This window comes from Anolis carolinensis, chromosome 1 (assembly GCF_035594765.1).
Source record: "Anolis carolinensis isolate JA03-04 chromosome 1, rAnoCar3.1.pri, whole genome shotgun sequence".
In the NCBI taxonomy this organism is placed as follows: domain Eukaryota; kingdom Metazoa; phylum Chordata; class Lepidosauria; order Squamata; family Dactyloidae; genus Anolis; species Anolis carolinensis.
In genome coordinates, this window is record NC_085841.1 from 258,722,019 (window position 1) to 258,741,172 (window position 19,154).

At 41.3% G+C, this 19,154-nt stretch overlaps 1 protein-coding gene across 2 annotated transcripts in view; it reads left to right on the forward strand.

Annotated features, from left to right (window-relative positions):
* The first annotated feature begins 356 nt into the window (after positions 1-356).
* dagla (diacylglycerol lipase alpha) overlaps positions 357-19,154 on the forward strand; it is a 182,979-nt gene continuing 164,181 nt past the window's right edge. The window contains exon 1 of one of the 2 annotated variants that reach the window (XM_003224134.4): positions 357-547. The gene's annotated coding sequence lies outside the window, so the exon portion shown is untranslated. The remainder of the gene's footprint in view (positions 548-19,154) is intronic. The other variant, XM_008115870.3, reaches the window with a different exon arrangement.

Sequence of the window (19,154 nt, forward strand, 5' to 3'; positions counted from 1 at the left end):
ACTAGAGCACGAATCCACTTTAAATCCGGTTTCTTCCTCCTGTAGAATTCTGGGGCTTGTAGTTTGGTGAGGCCCAACTATTTAAAGCCCCCTCCCTAACGTGGATTTTAAGTGGATCCAAGCTCGAGTGTGATGAGGTAATCACTTAACTGCATGGCATGCGTCCACACTGAGGGTATAATGTAGTTTCAAATTGCCAGTGGGGCTGGGGAAGCCTGAGGCGGCCTTCAGCCCGGCAGCGCCTTGAGGCCTCCTCTCCCTGACAGCGCTCTGGGCCTCTTTCAACACCAGGGGGCGCTGAGGAGAGAGGGAGGGAGAGAAAGAAAACCCACCTCAGCTGTCTCCATGGTTACCGCTGGGTGCGTACGGGGCCTTACGAAGCTGACGCAGTAGGCGGCCCGGCGAGCGGAGGCGGCGGCGGCGCGGGCGGAGGCGGCGTTGGAGAATCGCGAGGAGCGGGGGCAGGCAGCCAGCCCCGGGATGGAGGCAACGGCAGCGGCTCCTCTGGCCAGCCGTTGGCGGCGTCGCCGGAGACGGCGGCCAAGGGGTGAGTAGCGGCGAAGACGCCCCAGGACGGGCGGAGACCCCTTCTGGGAGAAACGGGGCACCCTCCTCATGCTCCCCTCCCAAACTGTCTTGGTGTGTGGGGCACCATGAGGAGGGGAGGGAAGAGCTGCCCTCCTCACTCACTCAGCGGGGCCTTTTCCTCACCAAGATTCAGCAGGCCGCGTTGCCATGGTGAAGGGGATGCATCCCTCTCCCCTTCCCCTCCACAGGCAAGGACCCTTCCCGCCCTCCCCTCCAAACAGGTGCCTCCTCTTGCGCAGGCGGAGGGCTGAAGGGAGGCCAGCGTGGCCTGGCGGCGGGATCAGGGGTATTTTTTTGCTGCATGTGCCCGCCTTGGCTGCTTGCTTCCCGGCTCGCCCCTCTTCCCAGCCTCCGCCTCTGCCTGTGCTCCTTCTTCTCGCCCTCGCTGGGGCGTTATTGCGGGATCCAGTGCCCGGGGGAAGCCCAGAGGCGCCTCTGGAGCAGCCTTGGGTGCCTTTCTTTCTCTGCCTCCCCTCCTCCGCGCATGACTGGGTGTGTGCAAGCAGGAATGGGTGGCCTTGGGTCTTGAAACATTCTTCGCTACTCTCAACCTGGAGGGTGGCTTTTTTCCTGTTTTCTTGAACGAATTGGTGACACTTTGCCGTTTGAGGTCTTGAAGCTCCCTCTGTCTTTGAATTCAGGAGGGATTGGGCGTTGTGGGGGGAATGTCCTTTGCTCTTTGAATGTACATTCTGGGAACCGGCTTTCTGTGCGTTAGCGTTTACTTTGCACCATTCTAGGAGATCTTCCTATATTTTGGCAAGAGGAGGGGGGGTTGTCATTCCTCTCTGAATAATCTCTCTGTTAGATCAGAATATTATACAGTAGACTCTCGGGCCCCATCTGCACTGCCACATAATGCAATTTGAAACTGCTTTATATGGTCAGTGTAGATTAGTGGTTCTCAGCCTTTTTTTGACCAGGGTCCACTTTGACCAAGGACCACTTAACTGGGGACCACTTTGACCAGGGACCATTCTTCAACATTAGTAAAGGTAAAGATTTTCCCCTGATGTTAAGTCTAATCCTGTCCGACTCTGGAGGGTGGTGCGCATCTCCATTTCTAAGCCGTAGAACCGGCATTGTCCGTATACACCTCTAAGGTCATGTGGCTTGCATGACTGCATGGAGCACTGTTACCTGCCCGCCAGAGCAGTACCTATTGATCTACTCACATTTGCATGCTTTCAAACTGCTAGGTTGGCAAAAGCTGGGGTTAACAGTGGGAGCTCACCCTTCTCCCTGGATTCAAACTGCCGACCTTTAAGTCAACAAGTTTAGCAGCTCAGCGGTTCAACCCGCTGTACCATCAGGGGCTCCCAACATTAGAACCAAAAGGATTACAAATCAGTTTTTGGTCAACTTAGATTTGGTTTAGTTATTTGGGGTGCTGATTCAGAAAATTGCATTGGATAGACCACATAGGCTCTAGTTTCTAATACAGAACATATGCCATCCAGTAGTTGCCATCTGCTCTCCCACAAAAAAAAACCTTAATTAATAATCTAGAGCTGATGTGGTCTATCCAATGCAGTGGTCAGTTCTGCAGAAAGGAGCAGAAATAAAATAAACCAATCCAAAGCCAATTCCAACTATATTGCATGAATAATTGTGCTGGTAGAAATGCTTGCATTATAAGTCTTCACTGATCATATAATGCAGTTTGTAGATAGGGCCTCAGCTAACCAGAACTCAAGCAACCAAAATTCTCAAGCAACCAGCAAATACAGTAGAGTCTCGCTTATCCAACGTTCTGGATTATCCAACGCATTTTTGTAGTCAGTATTTTCAATACATTGTAATATTTTGGTTCTAAATTCTTAAATACAGTAATTACTACATAGATTACTGAGTATTGAACTACTTTTTCTGCCAAATTTGTTGTATAACCTGATGTTATGGTGCTTAATTTGTAAAATCATAACCTAATTTGATGTTTAATAGGCTTTTCCTTAATCCCTCCTTATTATCCAACATATTCGCTTATCCAACATTCTGCCGGCCCGTTTATGTTGGATAAGTGAGACTCTACTGTAATAAGAATAACAACAAAAACTTTATTTTTAACACACCCCTCTCCCCGAAGGGATTCAGGGCGGTTTCCATAAATAAATAAACAAAATCAAAGAAATAATACTTTTTACCAGAAATGTTCCATTGAGTTTTATCTTTATTTTTCTGTATTTTATTTACTGCATTTCAATATTAATATCAAGTCAATACAGAATGTATGGTATGATATAGTATGGGGTAAAGTATTAGGGATGCTTTTAATAGTAACTCTCAAGCAACAAGAAATTACATTTATCCAGCATCTACCCATCCCCATGGGTGTCAGCTGACTGAGGGCCCTTCCACACAGCCATATAACCAAAATATCAAGGCAGAAAATCCCACAATATCTGCTTTGAACTGGGTTATCTGAGTCCACACTGCCATACATTCCAGTTCAAAGCAAAAAATGTGGGATTCTACTCAGCTGTGTAAAAGAGGCCTGAGAGTGTACTGTATAATATTACTGCACAGGACACAATCTATGGAAAGTTAGGTGTGTTTAGATATATTGAAATCAATAAGGTCTTGTCATATGTAAAAAGTGTCTATGCATGTTTATTAATAAATAATGGCAGCAGTAGGAAATTTCACCCTGCTGACTGGATACAGTATGGCTTGTGATGGTTTTAAATAATGGTTTTAATGTGGAGATAACTGATTTTAGTGTTTATGTACATTTATGGTTTATTTTATGTTACGGCATTGAATTTTTGCCATATATATGTTGTTCTCCGCCCTGAGTCCCCCTCAGGGTGAGAAGGGCAGAATGTAAATGTTTTAAATAAATAAATAAACCCTGCTTAGTTCATTGGTACTTTTTGGAGCGTGCATAGGATTGCAGGCTTATTTTCCTTGATTTCACTGGAACTTAAGCATGTTTGGTTTTTCACAGGATACTGTATTTCTGTTTGGATGGTTGCCTAGTGGTCAGATAGTGAGCTGGAAATGACAGATTTTGCAACAAACTGCTTCAGGGGATTTATATCTTAGGAAAATGCAGACAAAATTGGTAAAAGGGCATAAAGGGATAAGCCTGTAGCCAGCTTACCATTATGTGCCATGTGTGTGCCTATCACCCTTGCTGTGTACTTGACTGGGCATTTCATATTCCTCTTAGATGTGCTTACTAAATGAAACAGTTTGGGATGAAATGTATGGATCTGAAAGCAGGTAATGTAAGCCTGTGAAAATGTGCATATATTGGATGGCTTGGATTAGAATTTTATTGGATGGAGTTCCAATCCAGTGCACTGGATTATCCCATGTTTTTGGCTGAATATGAAGTAGTATTCATTGAGATAATCATTCTCGGAGTGGAAATATATAGTAGATCTCCTCGCTAACGGTGTTAATAGGTGACATTGGATGCAGTGGTGACTGCATTAGATTAAACTGTGTATCACAGTTGAGGATTTGAAACAGTTGATTAACTCAGTTAATCAAACTATTACCAAGCAGAGCAGATAATGAAATTCAGTATTACAACACCTAATTGAGAAGACTATGAATACGGCGTGTGCAATTGTGCCAAGTCTCACAAACCTTATGAATTTACATTTTGCTTCATTCATCTGTTACAAAAATATCCCCTTTGGGGAAATAAAGTGAAGTATAAATAAATAAACATAATAATAATAATAATAATAATAATAATATTCTTATGGTGATATTTATCTTTGTGGAGCCGTTTATTTTTGCCTTCTTTAAGCATGTCTCTAAGGATTGTACTGTCAATTATGCTATATCTATGCATATAAAAATGGAAAGCATTTGGTATTTATTTCAAGCCTTGACAACGTTATTTCTGCCTCAGTTGCAAAGTGGCATATAAGGTCCATGAGAATGACCTGGGAAAACAAATCTCTGCCAATTTGTTATTCTGTTTTCAAATCATTCCATGTTGCAGAGTGAAATGCATTCAGACCTGTTGGCAGCAACAAAATAACCATGTAAAGTTTAGCAGTTCTCTTCTACAGGACCTGTTTTGGATCCTTCAAGTGGTGAAATACATTTTCAAGTACTGATTAGGGTTAATTACAACATCTACTACATTATACTGTGATGTCATTAGAAAAAGTTTTTCATACTCTTTAATTGTTCTAGTTGTTGGCAGAGACAGTCCTGATTAAGACTCTATCACAGGCATGGGCAATTTGTTTTTGCTTTGGGGCCACATTGTGGGTCCAGCTGGGAGGGCTGTTCGCACGCTGGGTGGGACGGGCCCGTGAGGAGAGGGCAGAGCCAGGAGGAGCCAGGGCAAGGCCTGGGTCATCCTCAGGTTGTCCTCATAACATAAGGATGGGGATGCCGAGGAAAAAGGGAGGACATGCAGTGACTGCCCAGGTCCTTCTCCCCCGATCCTCAGGCTGTCCTCTTGACATTATGGAAGGCAAGACAGGCGGTGGCTGAGAGTGCTCTGGCAGGCTTTCAGCCATCACGCGCCTTCCTTGAGCTATCCTCCCAGCATAAGGATGCGGCCACTTGCACCGTCCTTATGCTGGGAGGAGGGCGAGACATACAGTGGCTGAGAGCGCTCCAGATGGCTCCAGCTGCTGTGGGCTGCCATGTCCTTATGTCAAAAGGACAGAGTAAATGAGGAGGGCCTGAGGTAAAAACACCTTGGAAGCCACATCTGGCCCCTGGGCCTTAGTTTGCCCATGCCTGCTCTATCATCACACTTTATGCTTTTAAAACAGGCATGGGCAAACTTGGGCCCTCCAGGCGTATTGGACGTCAACTCCCACAATTCCTAACAGCCAGCTGGCTGTTGGCAATCGTGGGAGTTGAAGTCCAAAACACCTGGAAGACCCAAGTTTGCCCATGCCTGTTTTAAAAGGTCTGAATTTCTCTCTCCTTGCCCGCTTTCCTCCTTTGTCCTTGTCTTATTTCTGTCCCAGGCTTAGCTCCAAGCACAAAAGTAAACTCTGTAAACTCCATCTACACTGACCGAGTAATCCAATTTCTGAATGCAGATTATCATCTTTATACTGGATTATATGAGTCTACTCTGCCATATAATCCATTTTAAATCAAACAGTCTGCATTCCACTAGATTATATGGTAGTGAAAATGAGACCTCAGTGGGGGAAGAGGGCAGGGGCGGAATCTTGCCTTTCCTCATAGTCTCTGCAGCATTTATTCACTTGTGTGTTGTTCTTTAGTAATAGCCTTCTTTTTGGCAATACATATGTTACTTGACCTCATAAGTCCCCATGACCTGTTGGAGAGCATAAGTTTTTTTGCAAGATATTTTGGGTTGTAATCATAGTCCCATACCTTTTTTTAATCATTCCCAATATTAGTTCCTCCTATTCCTCTTGGTGAATGTCTTCTTAAAAATGAAAACAATTTATTTAAACCTACTCCCCTGCCATAGTGTTATACGTAAATGAGACCATACCCGGGGCTTAATTTCTTACAGGCTCAGTTCTGGAATCTGTTTTTAGTACTAGGAGTACTGATGTTGTGGAGTAGGAAATCTTCTGTAAATTTTAATTCAGACAAGAGGAACTATCCAGAGTTCTGATATTAACTACTGGTTGGGGTTTAACCTCTTGAATTGCTACTTTAAAGTTGGGAGTGAAATCCAAGGTAGATTCACCACACCTCTGATATAGAAGGTGTCACTCACTAGGACTGAGTCTTGTAATATGTACTGTAATCCATGTTATTGCTTCTAAGCATGTGCTTTTACATCAGTACTAGGAAGGTTAGTACTTGAATGGGGGACTGCCAACAAATGTCAGGTGCTGTAGGCTCTATTTCAAAAGAAGGAAGTGGCAAAACCAACTCTGTATTGTCTAAGCTTAAGAAATTCATAAGGTTACCATAAGTTGACAAGGTAACTTGAAGGCACATATACATACAAAATAATGTACAATTTGTACTACATATAGAATATATCCACGCTATAGTCTTATTACAGTTAAATATCATTTTAGTTGCCATAGATGAGAGCTTTGTATTGTCTGTGCTAACAACTTCTATGATACCTTGATTTAATCAGTTCTTTTTTTCAAGGTATTTTGGAAACCATATCTCAAGCAAAGCCATTAAGGAATTTTAATTTTCTGGTACCTAATACTCTGCAGGATGGACCCATGACTGGTTGAATGGTATCAAAGTGATAAATGTCTCGTGTAGATAACACTTTTAGGCTTATTGCAAGGATCCCATCCAAGCTTATGTCTGAGCCATTAATCACCTTGGTCACATGATTATTAAGAGATTACAAAAATTTGGCTGTGATTGATTGACAAAAATTTCAATTGATATTGAGACAAGCTACAAATCTCTTAATGCGTATGTTATTATTTACAACTTATCATCTAATATAAAAATGGAATCCATTGTGCAGTTTTTAAGCTAACTTCCTCTTTATTAGTGTTAGAGCATAATTTACTGCTTGATGGGTAATTTTTATTAACAATGGTAATTTCTCTAAAATATTGTTACATACATGTTTTTATCTACCAGTTATCATAATTAAACCTGGACTTTTTGCATTAGACATTTTAAATTCATTTTCTTATTATGGAGTAAATCTCCCTTATCAGAAATGCCTGGAATCAGAAGTTTTTCATATTTCTTTTTGGATTTTGGAATACCTGTATTTCCTATGCAAAGTGAATGAGGAATACCTGAGGTTTTTTGTAGTTCCTCTTTGTTCCTTTGCATGGCTTCAAGCAGATCTTATTCTGTTTTCATTTAATTGGGATCTAGAATTGATGGTACCTATGGGTTTGTTTGTGAATTAGCCAAAATAACCACTCAAGGCCTGAGGCTGCTTTCTTTGAACAAACCATGGTTAAACCTAACCACCATTTTCTGAGTTTGGAATCAATGACAAATGGTGGCCATGTTTCTGATCTCCCTTTGCAGACAAAAGAGGAGTGTGTAAACATAAAACTTAGTGGTCTAGTACTACATGTTAACCAATACATTAACTATTAGGATAATATATTTATACTCAAACTTAGGTCTGATTAGGAAATGTCTGGATTAGGAAATGTTATTTATTAGAAATATTATTTGTTTGGTTTTGCAATTGATGTAGTAGGAATACATATGGCTCTCTGGAAGTAGGATATACATCAATGGAAAGTACTGCAAATCCCACCATCCCCGAAACTGCACCAGGATGTAAAGTGGGTCATGGGGGTTATGTGTGCCAAATTTGGTCCAGTTCCATCGTTCGTGGGGGTCGCAGTGTCCTGTGGAAATGGGAACCAATCAGAAAGCTGCCACATACATACATACCCACCCACATACATACATACAAATATACAAACACTAACTTTTATTATATAGATAGATAGGTATAGATATAGATGAGGTAGTCAAGCTGTTCTTTAGAGTGTGTTGATGGCTAGACAGCATGGTTGAAATACGGCCTATGGGCTGCATATAGCTCCCAAATCAAGCTGCTAAATACCCTACATTCAGAAGGAAAATAGATCATTACCATTGATTAATGTCTGCATTTTCATTTATCCAGGTCTGACAAAATATGTCCTCTAAATATTTTTAGGTTCTCCATTACAGTTCTATGATATTCTTGGGTTAGAAGTCCTTCATGTCAGAAAATACATATAATTAATCAAAGGAAAGACAAGTATCTGAATAGTTACACAAAACAAGACTGGAATAGGAAATGGTCTATTTTAATCGACAAAACAGATGGAAATGATAGGTATAGAGCTTTGAACCCGGTTTTCCACACGGTTAAATCAATGCAATGATATCATTTGGAATTGCTGTTCCAGGTGGGAGGGGGAAATGAGAGGGGAGGGTGTATATATCCAAGGAATATATAAAATGCTAATATTGCAAAGCGACACTTGGAACACTGTCTGTATTGTCTGTATCGCAAAAGCCTGTTAAATGTTTTGATGTATCAATAAAACATTTTTTAAAGAAATCCTTCATATCAATAGGGTTCACTGTCGTCTGCAGTTTAGTTTATTCCCATGAAATCCAGTAATGCTTCCATGGGTATGGGGATTGCACTGTATTTCTGTACTTAAAGAGTTTGTATATAAATTAGGAGGTCCATATTTATTGAAAATGTTTATTCATAATGTTTTGTTGCAAACTCTATAGAACTTGCCTATTAGAAGGCCAAATTCATATTCTTGCTCACCCTTTTCTATGTGGCCTTGGACTGTTAGTCTGGCCAGCCTCACCGGGTTCTTGTGAGAAAAAAGAAGATCGTCCTTTTAAGCTCCCCTGAGCTCCCTTGAAGAAAGGCTCCAGGGATTTTGAGACAGAGAGAGCGAACATGGAAGATGAGAAAGTTGTCTTACTTCTCAAAGCCATTATCCAGTCTTTCCCTCAATATGCACATGCCCTTGCAGAACTGCTTCTCATACTTTTCTGTACTTCTTTTCATGGTGCAGCTTGGAGTGCTATTGAGTATGCAGAAACTGAATTGGTCAAAGACTATAGTGAGATTAAATAAATATAGATCATGAGGCAGTGAAAACTATAAAATGCTATGACATTTTCCAAAAGCTGTTCCACAGAGAGCTGATGCTAGAATTATCTCATGTGATAACGAGATTGTTGCATTTCATGTCAAGTAGAAGGAGGAACCATCAGTGTTTGCCTCATTTTGTTGTAAGTTAAAAAAAAAAAGTGAAACGTGGCAGCAGAGGGATGACTGAGCCACAGGACGTCCTTATGAAATTCTGTTGGTGGCTTTGTTAAATTTGCAAGTACAAATTATTGTTTTTCCTATTATTTGCATTTTTTTTGCTCCAACTTAGTAACCAAATGATGTCATGGTCAAATGAATCAGTGTTTTTCTATAACTAGACAATATGGTTGGAGGCATGATCTACAACACTCAGTCTGCTATTTCAGGAGGTGCAGATTTTGTGCTCAGCTGGAATGTAGGTTAATGTTTTTAATGTTTTGAGATGCAGTGGGTATACAACTTATTGTTATCTCTGTTTAGGCAGCAGATATCATTGCAGTGAGAAAGTATCTTCTTTTCCATACCAAAGCATGATGAACCTCATCTGCTGGATCCAAACTTGGAGGCCTCTGTTGGAAAGGTTGAAGTGCAGTTAACTGACAGTCTTATTAAACCCTAATATTGAGCTCTAATCCAAAGTAACAAACTACTCTGCAAAAATGAAACCGTTTTGTATTTGGAGCAAGCCTGTTTCCATCCAATTAAATGCCATGATTCCCTGTAAATGAATTAAAGCTTAAATGTGAAAAAATACATTGATATATTAAGATATGTATAGCATTAGTTTATTCTTACTGAATAATATGAAGTCAGTAGTCATAACTTCTAGAAATCACAATTACATGTAAGATTGAATATGCAAATAATATGACAGTTGAACACTTGGGACAGTAACTTCATTTCTCCGTTACTGAAGAGAAAAATACTTCCTCAAATGATTAGAAATGAGAAGTGAAAAACGCAGAGTAATTAGGGTGAATGATGACTCAAGCAGATATGATATCTGGATATATAACTTTCTGTTATTAGATCAGAAGTGATGATGATAAATGGGTATTGAAAACATCTCCCACTTTTTGTAAAATAAATATTAGAGTGAAGACAAATATGATATTCAGTGTATCAAATTATTTTAGAAATGACTTTCTAGTATTATGCTAATGGAGATGTTGAGTGTTTGCTAAGGTTAGGCACATGATTTATTCCTGCATATATTGATGTTTGGAGTTGAATATCATGGGGAATATCATGATATAGCAGTGTTTGTCAGTCAGTCATGTAAATATCTGTTCTTACTGAAAGCTAAAAATAAAAATTGAGTAACTCTGAGTCTCTTTCAGACATTTTCTTAAAATATTGCATACAAGCAGTAGCAGAAACTTACCTTAGAAATTCGTTTGGTCCTTCTGAAAGTGAACAGTGTGGTGTTAGTAGTATAACTCAAGTCATCTTAACAGTCTAAAAGTATTTGTTAGAGTATTGTATTAGACTCCAAGAAACACATTAACATGGTCCCTTAGAAACACCAAGGTTAACAGCCTAGGCTCAAGTGAAATGGAAGGTAAGTCTTTTCTGCATGTTTTACTATGAGAGTCCTTCTGGAATGATTGTTGAGGCAGTGCACACAGAGAGAACCCATGTTGAAATTGGTAATCAGTACAAAACAGGCAGTTCTCAAGTTATGAACAAGGTAAGTTCTATTGTTGAAGTTTTTTAAGTCCAGAATTATTGGAGTGTTGTATGGTTTCTGGGCTGTGTGGCCGTGTTCTAGCAGCGTTTTCTCCTGACGTTTCACCTGCATATGTGACTGGCATCTTCACAGAAGCTGAAGCGATCAAGAAAAGGTGGCGAGAATATACAGAAGATCAGTATAGGAAGGATAATAATATAGAGGATAGCTTTGATGATGTGGTGAGTGAATTAGAACCAGACATCCTGAGGAGTGAGGTTGAATGGGCCTTAAGAAGCATTACTAATAACAAGACAGCAGGAGATGACAGGATTCCCGCTGAGTTGTTTAAAATCTTGGAAGATGATGTTGTAAAGGTGATGCATGCCATATGCCAGCAAATATGGAAAACACAAGAATGGCCATCAGATTGGAAAAAATCAATTTATATCCCCATACCCAAAAAAGGAAATGCTAAAGAATGCTCAAACCTCCGTACAGTGGCACTTATTTCCCATGCCAGCAAGGTAATGCTCAAGATCCTGCAAGGAAGAATCCAGCAATACATGGAGCGAAGTTGCCAGATGTACAAGCTGGGTTTAGAAAACGCAGAGAAACAAGAGACCAAATTGCCAATATCCGCTGGATAATGGAGGTAGCCAGGGAATTTCAGAATGTTCTTGGTGGTATGGGGATACCAAGTCACCTTGTCTATTTCCTGGGATATCTGTATAAAGACCAAGTAGCCACAGTCAGAACAGACCATGGAACAACAGATTGGTTCAAGATTGGGAAAGGAGTACGACAGGGCTGTGTACGTTCACCCTACCTATTCAACTTGTATGCAGAACACATCATGCGACGTGCAGAGCTTGACAAATCCAAGGCCGGAGTTAAAATTGCTGGAAGAAACATTAACAACCTTAGGTATGCAGATGATACCACTCTGATGGCTGAAAGTGAGGAGGAGTTGAGGAGCCTTATCACCAAGGTGAAAGAAGAAAGTGCAAAGGCCGGGCTGCAGTTAAACATCAAGAAAACCAAGATCATTGCAACCAGACCGATTGACAACTGTCAAATAGAAGGAGAAAGCATGGAGGCAGTAACAGACTTTATATTTCTAGGCGCAAAGATCACTGCAGATGCAGACTGCAGCCAGGAAATCAGAAGAGGTTTACTTCTTGGGAGGAGAGCAATAGCCAAACTCTACAAAAAGTGAAAAGCATAGACATCACACTGGCAATGAAAGTCCACATAGTTAAAGCAATGGTATACCCCATAGCTATTACTGTATATGCATGTATGTGACTAAGTTTCTGTGGGATCACTACTTGTGTAAGTGTGTGTTAAGAGAAAAACACCTGGTCAATTACAACTCATGGTTGAGTAATTGGAACAATCAGGGCTAACAGGCTTGAGCCACTCCCTGAATGGGGTATATCTGGGAAATGTTTGCAATGTCTTTTGGGGACTTACTGGGGACTTACTGAATGCTTGCTGAGAGCCTACTATGAAGATGCATGAATTTAATGCAAGAGACTTTATGTGAGTTTTTGTTGCTGGAAGTTTTATTATGATTTTTGACTCTGCTACTTAAGAGTAAATTTTTGATTTTTTCTCTTCCATTTTCGTGGCTTGTTTTTCTTTTGCTCATTGTGGATACAACAAAGGACTGGATAAGTGTGGACAGGACTGCACGCAGTTTGTTTTTCTACAAACCTGTAACAATAGCAACCTATGGATGTGAGAGCTGGACCATAAGGAAGGCTGAGCGAAGGAAGATAGATGCCTTTGAACTGCGGTGTTGGAGGAGAATTCTGAGAGTGCCTTATACTGCAAGAAGATCCATCATGAGAAGACAGGAAAGCTTGGAAAAGATCATGATGCTGGGGGAAATAGAAGGAAAAAGGAAGACAGGCTGACCAAGGGCAAGATGGATGGACGGTATGCTTGAAGTGACTGGCTTGAACTTGAAGGAACTGGGGGCGGCAATGGCCGACCGGGAGCTCTGGTGTGGGCTGGTCCATGAGGTCACGAAGAGTCAGAAACAACTGAACAAATGAAGAAGATAGATAGATAGATAGATAGATAGATAGATAGATAGATAGATAGATAGATACAGTAGAGTCTCATTTATCCAACATTCACTTATCCAACGTTCTGGATTATCTATCGCATTTTTATAGTCAATGTTTTCAATACATCATGATATTTTGGTGCTAAATTTGTAAATACAGTAATTACTACATAGCATTACTGGGTATTGAACTACTTTTTCTGTCAAATTTGTTGTCTAACATGATGTTTTGGTGCTTCATTTGTAAAATCATAATCTAACTTGATGTTTAATAGGCTTTTCCTTAATCCCTCCTTATTATCCAACATATTCGCTTATCCAACAATCTGCCGGCCCGTTTATGTTGGATAAGTGAGACTCTACTGTGTGTATGTGTGTGTGTGTGTATGTGTGTGTGTGTATATATATATATATATAGAGAGAGAGAGAGAGAGACAGACAGACAGACAGAGAACCTCACTTCCTGTCTCTGTAATAATTGATTTTCTAAATTTGGCTTGTTGTGGAAACAAGGATTGATGAGAAAGCTTCAGTGGAGGCACCTTTTCAAACTTTCTCAGAAGAAATTGGAAGCTGGAGTATCTTACTCACAATTAGGCAGTCCCCAAGTACAAACATCCAACTTAACAGATGACTCATAGTTACAAATGGGGGTGAAACAAGATGTGAGAGAAATCTACCCCAGGTATTTTGATAACTCTTCCAGGGGTGAATTTCCTTTCCTGGGGTAGATTTCTCTCATGTCCTGTTGTCTCACCCCTGTTTGTAACTATGAGTCATCTGTTAAGTTGGATGTTTGTAAATTGGGGATTGCCTAATTGTGAGCAAAATACTCTACCTTCCAGTTTCTTCTGAAAAAAGTTGCATGAAGAATCAACTGTAATGCAATTAGAAATAGAGAAGCTTACATCAAAATGAATTGGACTCCCTTTAATGCAATGTTGAAACCCTTCAAAGGTTGTCCTCCACAGTGATGAGTGGAAGTTGTAGTTCAATCCCCATGATTCGAGTTGGAAGATGCTGCAAAGTAAGTGTACCTTTGTTTTCAAAGAAGATAAGTATTAGGGAAGGAAGAGGGCCAACATTGGACCCTTTCATTCAAAAAGATGCAAGAGTTGCCTTCTACCTAATCTGGGCTCCCTGGTCAGCCTTTCACTTTAGGGACATGGCTGGGCTTGTATTATACCGGGACTGATAGCCTACCTAGAGAGGGACTTGCTTTGTTGTTTGCCTCAACTGAGTTTGCACTAGTTGTGCAGGGGTGTTTTCTTATGTTAAATTCTTGTGAAATCCCTAAACAGAATATATGTTTACAAAAGGATGTGTGCTGAATGTTGGGCTTTCTTCCTTCAACTCCCCTTACAAAAAACAGTGGCACAGATATTAACGGGTACAGCAGATTTCCACAAAAAGGAATTTCATGTGTATTTCATTGCACCATCACAAAAATGCTCTGTATAAGTGTGACAATATTTCTCTAATGGCATTAGTTTTTTAAATAGCTGACTCATTGTAAAAGTAGCAGATCTGCATCCGATTAAGGCAACAGCTTGAAGAAATGTTAATACAAGTTGAACATTCCTTATCTGGAATTACAAAATCCAAAATACTCCAAAATATTTGTTTCATGCACAAAATTATTAAAATATTATTTATAACACTAGCTGTCCCCGGCCACGCGTTGCTGTGGCTGATGGGAATCATTTGTTGACCAGGTGGAATAGCAGTGAATAGCCTTGCAGCCTTAAAGTCTGGGTGTTTTTTGCTTACGTGAATCCTTGTTTGGTGGGCTGGAATACAATGGAATAGGTTTGGTGCTTGGAAGGCTGGGTAGTTGCGTTGTAGGGAAATGGTTTTTTAGCCAATTTGAATTGCAGTGAATAGCCTCGGTGTTTGAAAGACTGACTGCTTTCTACATAGGGGTATCCTTTCTTGGGTAGGTTGAATGAGACGGAATAGCCTCATGGCTTGAAACCCTGAGGGTGTACTGTCAAGGGGAAATGTTGCTTGGTTAGGTTGAATTGCAGTGAATAGCCTTGCTGTTTGCAAGCCTGGTTGCTTCCTGCCTGGGGGAATCCTTTGTTGGGATGTTAGCTGGCCCTGGTTGTTTTTCTGTCTGGTATTTCCATTTTCAGAGTGTTGTTCTTTATGTAATGTCCTGATTTTAGAGATTATATTGTTTTGTATTATTACACCACAGTAATTTTAGGTATTATATTTGTTGCCTGAGAGTACAGGCAGGTGGCTCCTTTTTCCAATCCCTGGAAGAGAGAGAGAGGCCCAGGCAGGTGAGGGTGGGAAGGTAGGGCCCTCCTTTGAAGAGGGGAAAAGGGGAGGGCGGGGGTGTAAGGAGTCAAGGCCCTGCTTCCGGGTGGCCCTGCCTAGGCCTTCACGGCCTTAGGCTGCCGTTTGACTCTGCAGGCCTGGCCCATGTGGCAGGGCTGGGCCCTCGCCAGCTCTTTAGGGCCTTCAGGACAGGGCGGGGGGGGGCTCTTCCCGGCCTTGCGGCCACCCCTGGCTCTGCCTCTGCAGGCCTCCATTTCAAACAAAAAAAACCCCAAAATCTTGGGGCCTCGCGGCCTCCCTCTGGCTCTTGGGGGAGGGGGGGCGGCGGGCCCGCCTTTTTGGAAGGTCCCCCCCCACCTTCGGCTCTGCAGGCCTGAACGTTAAAAAAAAAAAAGAAACCTTGGGGCCTCGTGGCCTCCCTCCGGCTGGCGGGAGGCTGAGGTGGCTCTTCGGGGGGGTGGGGCGGCCTCTCTCCGGCCTGTGGTGCATGGAGGAGGCCACGGTGGCTCTTTGCGGGGGGGGTTGTTCCACGCCTGCTCGGGCCCCGCCACGGCCCGACAATTCTTACTCCGCAGCCCTCCTCTTTGGCAGGCGTCACAGGCCCCGCCGCATGGAGGCTCCTCCTCCGACCACCTTCCGGCCAGGCTGACGGGTAGGTTTTTAAGGCCCAGTGGAGGTTCTTGACGGGATTTTTTGTTGTATCAACCTAGAGGCGTGGATAATGGGTTGTGTTGTCAAATTTCAAAGTTGGGGGGGCCTTTAGTTTTGTTGTTTTGCTCGGTGCCGCGATTCCATCACTCTTTTATATATATAGATTATCTTCAGAATATGTGTATAATCTATATCTATATAATATAACAATATAATAAAAGTGAATATATGTATGTGAGTGATGGTGTATGTATGTTTGTGACTGATTTCCCATTGGCTTCCACTTCCAGAGAGTCCTGTGACTCCCACCAATGACGGATATGGACCAAACTTAGCCCCCCACCCCACCCCCACCCGTAACCAACAGAAAATATTGGAGGTATTTGGGAGGCATTGACCTTGAATTTTAGAGTTATAGTTCACCTACATCTGGAGAGCACTGTGAACCTAAATGATGATAGACCAGGAACACACTTGGCACAAATACCTGACATACCCAAATTTGAATACTGGTGGGGTTTGGGGAAATTGACCTTGAATTTTGGGAGTTGTCATTCCCCAAAGTTTGGATCTGGACCATACTTTGAATACTGGTGGGGTTTGAGGGAATTGACCTTGAATTTTGGGTGATGTAGTTCACCTGTATCCAGAGAGCACAACGATGGATCTGGACAAACGTGGCACGAATACTCAGCATGCCCAACTTTGAATGTTGGTGGGGTTTGGAGGGAATTGACCTTGAATTTTTAGAGTTGTAGTTCACCTGTATCCAGAGAGCACTGTGAACCCAAACAACAACAAATCTGGACCAAACGTGGCACACAGACCCAACATGGCCAACTTTGAATACTGGTAGGGTTGGAACAGTGACACATGTTGATGGGAGTTGTAGTTTACCCATATTCTTATACATTTTCTAATGGGCCCATTCTTAAAATCCAAAATTCACCAATGAATAATAGTGTGTATATAAAACATATATGAATTTTGTATTTTGATTTAGGTCTAATCTCGAAGTTATATACATACAGGCAGTCCCCAAGTTGTGAACAAGATGTCTTCTATAGGTTTGTTCTTAAGCTGAATTTGTAAGTCAGAACAGGTACATTCTGTAAGTTTAACTCAATCCATATATATACGCATTGTGGATAGTATCGATAAGGGTTAACACCCCTGCGATGTTTGTTTTGCTTTCTGTGCTCCTGTTCAAAAGATTTCACCTCATTTTCTATCCCTGTGATAATTGGATTTTGAAAAATTAGGCTTGTTTTAGAAACAAGGATTGGTGAAAAAGCTTCAGTTGAGCCACCTTTTCCCCGAAATAACGCTTTCAAGAGTTAATTTCCCTTCCTAGGGGTAGATTTCTCTCACTTTCTGGTGTCTCACCCACATTCTTAACTATGAATAGTTTGTAAGTCAGATATTTGTAACTCGGAGTGGACTGCCTGTATATACAATAATAATAATAATAATTAATAATAACAACTTTATTTTTATACCCCGCCTCTATCTCCCCAAAGGGGACTCAGGGTGGCTTACATGGGGCCAAGCCCGAATAAAAACAATAGCAATATAACAATATAACAATGTACAATTACAGGTATTCAAAAATAAAAAACACAACCAACCATTTTGGATAAGGGATACTCAAGCAGTTTTAGAGACCATGATGAGGTATCATACATAGATATGTTGGCTCTTGGAATTGTGTCAAATAGGTTGGTGCTGGAGAAGGAACACAGATTTGTCCATAACGTGCATTTTATTTCAGTCACTTACTTAGACAATCTGTTCCTCAGCTTTCACTCGGATCAATATATTCTCTAATCACCTAATGTATGTATTTCGAACACGAGTTGACCAGTGTACCATTGTACGACCATGTTTGTCTCTCACATTATACGCCATACGGACTGAATCAGACCATCAAGTGGAAGGACGACCAAAAGATCTAGTCCATCCCCACGGGTACCACATGGCATTGTTTCAGCACCCATCTGTTCTGCGCATCACGTGGCCTGCAAATTTGGGCAATGTGGTGTAGAGGATCTTTCACTTTTGATATTTTTGAACATCCTTGTTGTGCAGACTGTGTTCTCTCTGCGTTCAGAGAGACATCCCAATGAGCCATCTTTCAAGAGAGGCATGCGTGACCCATAGTTTTTCCGAGACAGCCTTCGTCATTGTCTATGTCTCTGCACCATAACATAGGGCAGGTAGCACGGTCAAGTCGAACAATTGAGCTCGTGGAGATGTACTTCTGGTTGAGTCTGCAGTGGCTTTAATGGAATTTTAAGCGGCCCATCCTGGTTTCCTGCGTCAGTTCAACTCCGGCTTCAGTTCATTTGACTTTATTCAATTTATTTCAGAGGCATAGAAAAAGGCTCCTGCCCTAGAGCAGGAGCAGAGCTCTGGTAATCATAAATATTTGGTTTGGCAAGGCCATATAAAATATATGGACCCCTGCCAAACATCCTTTTGTTCTGTGTGTATCTTCTTTACTTGGGCCAGTGAGTTTGATTCCCCCACCCTCCTTACAAACATTTTACATCTCCGTCCATTTCTAATTTTTCTCTTGTTCCTGGTGTATTTGTTTTGAGAGAGAAGGCAGTTAAATTCCCAAGGTTCTCTTGTAGTTCTTTAAACAGTTTTTCAGATAGGGTAATATAGTAAGGTGTGCAATTGCAGTGCTGTCAACACATGTACAGCAAACTACATAGCAGCAAAAACTTTTAGAAAGCAGATAACCTTTTTCTGTCCAGGTACTACTAGAAAAGTGCAAAAGTTAAAAATTGATTTCGTTTTGGACTAGGAGGAATTCACCCATTACTAAACTATTATAATCAAAGTATAGGTGTACATCACCTATACTTTTGCAAAGGAGGTTGAAGGAACAGCTTATAACTTTTATTTCACTTCACCTGTCATATGTTAAAACATCAATGTTTCTTGGATTATGTAAGATCTATACTATAGTGATCAGATAGAGTGGCGGGGTGTGGGGGCGCGACGGCTTGAATCTCAGCTGTAAGATACATGCAAACCAGAAGATAGTGATATTACGTTTCTCATACAGTTGAGTCATTTTATGTGATTAGTCTATCTTTTCTTGTAAGATTGGTGCCAGTATGTGAACATTGTTGGGGGGCAAATGATCCCTGGAAACAATTGCTAGGGAGTTTACAGTCCCCCTTCTTTCGTTTGATGTGAATCAGTGCTCTGTGACATGAACATCAATGAGAAACTGCTTGGAAAATGTAAAGAGTGATTCTATTTTATGATTGAATGACTTCTTACATAACATGCCAAAAGGAAGCTTCCTTGAACACCTTGAACTTTAATACAAGAGT